Here is a 6835-nt window from a genome sequence, read left to right on the forward strand (position 1 = left end):
TGAACCTCAGGATTAAAGGGTGGGTTCAGTTCTGCGCAGGCTGCATCTCACCTAAAAAATCCATTGCGTAGGCTTTGAAGGCTTTACCCACATGCAAAAAGTCCTGTAGCGACGGGCGAGGGTCGAAACGGCAGGTGAAAGGTGCACTGGAAGCCGCAGACCCAACCCTGCATGCAGGCGGTTCAGGATATTGGTCATTTGAGACTGACCGGAGATGACAGTCTCTTGGGGCAGCACCCTGAATGACCAAGCAGCCTTTTCAAGGACAGCACTGCTTGCTCCACTCGGAGAGGGGCCTAGAAAAGGTGGCCTAAACAAAGCTCATCTCCTCCTTCACCCGGTTGGTTAACCGCAAGCCAACGGGCATCTTCCTCCAATGCAGTCGAACAAAGATCAAAAGACAAAGGCACGCACCTGCCTCCAAAGGTGTACCTAAATTAACTCTAGCATGTTGGAACATCAGAACCATTCTCGATTCTGCAGATGGCGGACGTCCAGAGCGTCGGTCTACCCTAATTGCCCATGAGTTGGCTCGTCTCAACATCGACATTGCTGCTCTCAGTAAAGTTCGCCTTCACGAAGAAGGCAGCCTCAGAGAACATGGTGCCAGTTACACACTCCTTTGGTCTGGCAAACCCAGAACCGAAAAACACCTCTCAGGAGTCGGCTTCATGATCAAAAACTCCATTGTTCCTAAACTTGAAAATCTGCCAACAGGTCACTCTGACCGCATTATCTCCCTACGCCTTCCACTAAACAACAAGCAACACATAGTCATCTTTAGTATATATGCCCCAACTCTCCAAGCTGACCCTGCTGAAAAAGATAAATTTTACACTGACTTGCACCTCCTTACCTGAAAGGTTCCCGCAGACGATAAGATCATTATCCTTGGTGATTTCAACGCCAGAGTAGGCAAGAATTTTGAAACCTGGAAAGGAGTATTAGGCAAGCATGGTGTTGGAAACTGCAACGATAATGGTCGACTTCTGCTTGAATTCTGTGCAGAGCAACAGCTCACCATCACTAATACTATCTTTCAGCAGAAAGATAGTCTGAAGACAACCTGGATGCACCCCAGATCCAAGCATTGGCACCTCATCGATTATGTCTTGGTGCGACGGAGAGATGTCCGCGATGTCCACCATACCCGCGTAATGCCAAACACACCATCGACTTGTGTGCTGTAAACTCAGTTTCAAGCTCAAATTCAAACCAAAAAGGGGCAGCATCCCAAGGAGAAGACTCCAAGTTAACAATCTCCAATCAGCCACAGTAAGAGACAGTTTCCAGGCAAACCTTCAAACTAGGCTTGAAAACCTTCCCACAGTTTCTGCAGATTCCTCTCCTGAAACAATCTGGCACCATATTAGAAACAGCATCCTGCAATCTTCTGAAGAATCCTTAGGCTTCTCCCTCAAGAAGAACAAGGACTGGTTTGACGAAAACAACCAAGAAATCCAAGACTTGCTGAGGAAGAAGAGAACCGCCCACCAAGCACACCTTGCACTCCCATCCTGTCACGCAAGAAAAACAGTCTTTCGTCTCGCATGCAGCAAGCTCCAACAGAAACTCCGTGACATCCAGAACAAGTGGTGGATCGATCTAGCTGAAAAAACTCAACTATGCGCTGATACGGGTGATCACAAAGGTTTCTATGAGGCCTTGAAAACAGCATACGGGCCTACATACCAAGTACAAAGCCCTCTACTCAGCGCAGATGGGCAAACACTTCTAACAGATAAAACCTCCATTCTGAATCGATGGTCTGAACACTTTCAGACTCTTTTCAGTACCAACCGTGTAGTCCAAGACTCAGCAATTCAGTCCATCACAGAACAACCGGTGAAACACGAACTGGATACTGCCCCCACTTTAGGAGAAACCCTCAAGGCCATACAGCAGGTGAAAATTGGCAAGGTAGCTGGGGCTGATGGAATTCCACCAGAAATTTGGAAACATGGGGGCCTTGCACTTCACACCAAATTTCATGAGTTTGTGGTGCGCTGTTGGGAGCTCGGCGAACTACCATCAGACCTTCGTGATGCAGTCATCATCACTTTGTATAAGAAGAAAGGAATTAAATCAGATTGCTCAAACTACCGTGGCATTACTCTGCTCTCCATTGCTGGCAAAATCCTGGCAAGAATACTCTTGAACAGACTAATACCCGCTATAGCAGAAGGAATCCTTCCTGAAAGCCAGTGTGGTTTCAGAGCCAACAGGAGCACCACAGACATGGTATTTGTTCTCAGACAACTGCAAGGGAAGTGTAGGGAACAGAACAAAGGTCTTTATGTAACCTTTGTCGACCTCACCAAGGCTTTTGATACTATGAGCAGAAAAGGTCTCTGGCAGATTTTGGAACGTTTAGGTTGTCCCCCCAAGTTCCTTAAAATGATCATCTCACTCCATGAGGATCAGCACGGCCAAGTCAGATACGGCAACACACTTTCTGAGCTCTTTTTAATTAAGAATGGTGTGAAACAAGGCTGCGTTCTTGCTCCTACCCTATTCACAGTCTTTTTTAGCATGACGCTCCAAAGGGCCACAGCAGACCTTGATGATCAGGATGGTATCTACATTCGATACCGTACTGATGGAAGCCTATTCAATCTAAGGTGACTGAAGGCCCACACTAAGACCTTAAACCATCTTATCCAGGAGCTGCTTTATGCTGATGACGCCGCTCTTGTTGCCCACACAAAAGGAGCTCTGCAGCGTTTAACATCCTGCTTTGCAGATGCTGCTGAGCTCTTTGGGCTGGAAGTCAGCTTAAAGAAGACAGAGGTTCTCCATCAACCTGCGCCTAAGGAAGTCCCCCATCATCCCCACATCACCATTGGCCAATCAGAGCTCAAATCAGTCCAACAGTTTAATTACCTAGGTAGCCTCATCTCCTCAGATGGTAAGATCGACGGAGAGATAGACAACAGGTTAGCAAAGGCATATAGTGCTTTTGGAAAACTCCATAAAAGAGTATGGCGTAATAAACACTTGAAGAAAAGTACCAAGATCAATGTTTACAGAGCCACTGTGCTGTCTACTCTCTTGTATGGTTCCGAATCATGGGTCATCTACCGCCACCACCTGCATCTCCTAGAGCGCTTCCATCAACGCTGCCTCCGTACAATCCTAAACATCCACTGGTCAGATTTTGTGACCAATACATCTGTTCTAGAACAAGCAGCAGTCACAAGTATTGAGGCCATGTTGCTGAGAACACAGCTGCGGTGGGCAGGGCACGTCTCAAGGATGAAGGACAGCCGCCTCCCTAAGATCTTGCTTTATGGTGAACTTGACGCTGGCTGCCGCATCAGAGGAGCCCCAAAGAAAAGATACAAGGACTCCCTGAAACAACATCTCAGCCTTGGCCATATTGACCACCATAACTGGTCTACTCTGGCCTCCAATCGGGAGGCCTGGAGACACGCCATCTATAACGCAGCTGTCTCCTTTGAGAACACACGCAGGATCACTCTTGAGGAGAAAAGGCAACGCAGAAAGAACCGTGTATTGCAGAATACATCATCTAAGGAGTCTTTCTGCTGTGCCTTTTGCAATCGGATATGTCTGTCACGTATTGGCCTCATAAGCCATCAGCGTGCCTGTAACAAATGCGGATAGAGCCTTCCCAAATCTTCGTTCGCGAAGCTTAGCCATGAGTGGTGTGTGTACTGCACGGTAGTGACATGACACGATGGGGAATTACATAACATCTCATTATTTAGTAGTATCCCTAATATTCCCTCTCCCTCCACCAAATTACTTGTAGTAAAACTGTATATATGATAGACATGACAACTGGACTTGCCTTTAAAATATTAGGATTGGCTATTCAGATCTCAACTGTACTTCATGTTTTCTTCATTGTTTCCTAGTGCTGAGATCAGTCAACACAGTTCTGAATTGGAATTTCATCTAACTCTTGTGACTTTGACTCATGTTAGTGATTCAGCCATTCTAAATACCACTTGAGAAAGCCTGTGTACAGACTATTAAGGAAAGTCCTTTTGTGGTACAAATGTGATGTGACAATCTTATTTTTTTTTTATCTTCAGAATTAGATTCTAGTGTCTTAACCTCTTCAGGAGAAGGACAAAAGATAACAACAGAAGCTGGTTAAGAGTGCTTAAAAAGTGTTCTTTCACAAGTAAGTGAAAGGCAGTGGTCAGATGAATTCCTCAGGCAAACACTCTAAAACACTTGAAATCAGCATTTCTCTGCAACAGATTGAAGTAGTGCTCAGTTACAGTATTTCGTGAGTAAATGTTTATTAGCACAAGGTGACAGAAAAGAGATTCCCTGTACAGATAAAGACAGCTCAGTAACAGAGCTATGCACAAGACCTTAGTCACAGAGGAAAATGTTACTGACAAAGAGAGGCCAGAAATAATTGCACGTGAGCTGTATTTTCAGTGACTTGGTGGGAGAAGTCTCAGAGCAGTCAGTGGGAGATGTGAAGTGATGCTCCACGGCAGTGAACAGAGTACTTTCCTGGGTAGGGCTGCCAGTGGTTTTTACCTTTCAGGTCCTCTAAAAAGCACTCTGGTAGATACGCCTTTTATTCTTAAACTTAACCTGTTGAGACTAGGCCTGGTTGTCACAGGTAGAAACAGTGTATGAATCCTCAGATTGGGAACCACTGACCACAGCCAATTTTTTCAAACATAAACTCAGTAAACCCAGCTGAGCAGCTCTGTTCCTGGGGGTTGATGTAGCTGATGCTTAAATGTGCACTTCTCTACAACTTTCTCCTGGTGTATCTCATGCTGAGCTTCTAAAAATGGAGACAATCAGAACACATACCTGAAGCTGAAATATTGGCTGTGAGTACATTTCTATGGATAGACACAAAAAGTGAATATATTTCCTCTGATTACACTTAAAGTTGCCTGGAACTGGACCAGCTTTGGCCTGTAGATCATATGGCTTCACTACTATGACTCTGAGACTGAGTTAATAAGGTGTGCTGAACAAGCTCATGTGTCTCGGCACCTGTCTCCAGAGCTACTTGAGGAAACACAAAAAGAGATGTACCCTTTGAGAAAAGCTGAATACTTCTTTTGTGTTAATTGCAAATGCTTTCTTTTAAATCTGCTCTATTAATTCTATGGAGGTTTTCGAATTGATGAACTCGGAGAATGGAACTTGTATACGAAGCTGAAAAAGAAAGTCCTGAAAAAGAAGTCCAGCTCATTTATTTATAGGGTAAAACTCCTTGCCTCATGCTGTATCAACTTCATTTCTTTTAATCCTATTATTCTCAAAATCTTGGCTATTTTGGAACACAAAAATATCAAAGACCCACAAACCATACTTTTATTTAAACTAGTTTCCATGTGATGATACCTCAGTCAGTGGAAGGATAATAAAGGCACTTTACCATGAACTTTTTCATGTCCATTTAACACACAGCTCGCATGAGAATGTTGCACTTTCTACTGCTAGTCATTCATATACTGACACTTTGAAATTAACAGTTTAGTTCCTGTGCAGTTTTCATGATTGAACTCACTAAATATGGAGATACTTCAAGTTGCAAGCAAAACTTGTTCATATTCGAAATAAATTTGACTAGCCATATTTATAGTAATTAAATATTTTGTAAGCATAGGTTTTCAGTATTTGCCACTATTGCTAGCAGTCAGGATTTTAAATTGAAATAATTACTGTTGCATCACCAATGTAGTGTCTTTTGTAGTGCACACTGATGTCCTTTACAAAATGAATGTAATAAGCTTGAATTTTCTGTTCTCTTTAGTAAGAAGCTTGCTTGATAAACTCAAATAAAATGTAGAGTACATCTGAATCATACTTTGGTACTACTTCAAACCTGCTATTCATGAGTAAAGAAAAGTTGTCATGGAAACTTGAGCTGAAAGATGCAAGACAATAATTTTATTCAAATCCTTTATTCAATGAATTTGTTCTCTTTCTGTTTAATTAGGTATGAATTATTTGTGGTTTCCTTGTATTTTTCTGTTAGTTGAAATAAGTTGCTAAGCAATTTCTAATAATGTAATTTCTGAGTATAACTTCGCATGTATTAATATGTGACATTTTAAAGGTTTATTAGTTTTGATTGAAAAGAGTGTGTTGCTTTTCCCTGTACATCAGGTATGTTTCTCTGCCCTTAAAAAAATATTCTTTTTTCTTGAGTTCATGTTTTTGTTCTGAATATTTCTAATTTTTGGATATTCACTTAACAGGCCATCTTCTAGGAGACATTCCTGTCTGTCCACCTATTTATTATAATATTTGTTAAATATAAGAAGACAAAAGGGATTGAATTTATTACTTGAGCATACTGGAACAGAGTTTCTTGAAGAACTTTTTCCCAAGCTGATTGACTAATTAGGAAGCAATTTATTTAACAATATATGACCAGAGTGCTTCAAAGAGGATCTACTGAGTGAAATACATTTCTGTCATGAGCAGAACATTATACATTTGGGAACAGTCATTAAGTTAAAATTAGTTGTTTCCCTAGGCTTTTTAGGAATTGTAAGCAATTTTTGCAGTATATTTTGTCACTTTTTTAGATAGAAAATGTAAAAATTGTTCTGATATATGAACAAGCAGGTACGTAATGGCTGCCTCTATAAAAGCTGAAACTGAAATAGAGCCAGGTATTTTTTTGTGAGTTGATCAAATGCAAAATTTTCAGGCTGTTTGGCTTTGTAGTCTATTTTCATCATGACCATAGTAATTTGCTTAATATTATACTTAAAAATGTTAGGATTTTTTTTTCCTGATTCTTAGTGAGTGTTAAATAGACTGGACTGACATCCATGGAAACTAAATTTGTCTGTGAATTCACAGTTTTTATCTA

Source organism: Lepidothrix coronata, unplaced genomic scaffold (assembly GCF_001604755.1).
Source record: "Lepidothrix coronata isolate B3197 unplaced genomic scaffold, Lepidothrix_coronata-1.0 Scaffold37, whole genome shotgun sequence".
Taxonomy (NCBI): Eukaryota; Metazoa; Chordata; class Aves; order Passeriformes; family Pipridae; genus Lepidothrix; species Lepidothrix coronata.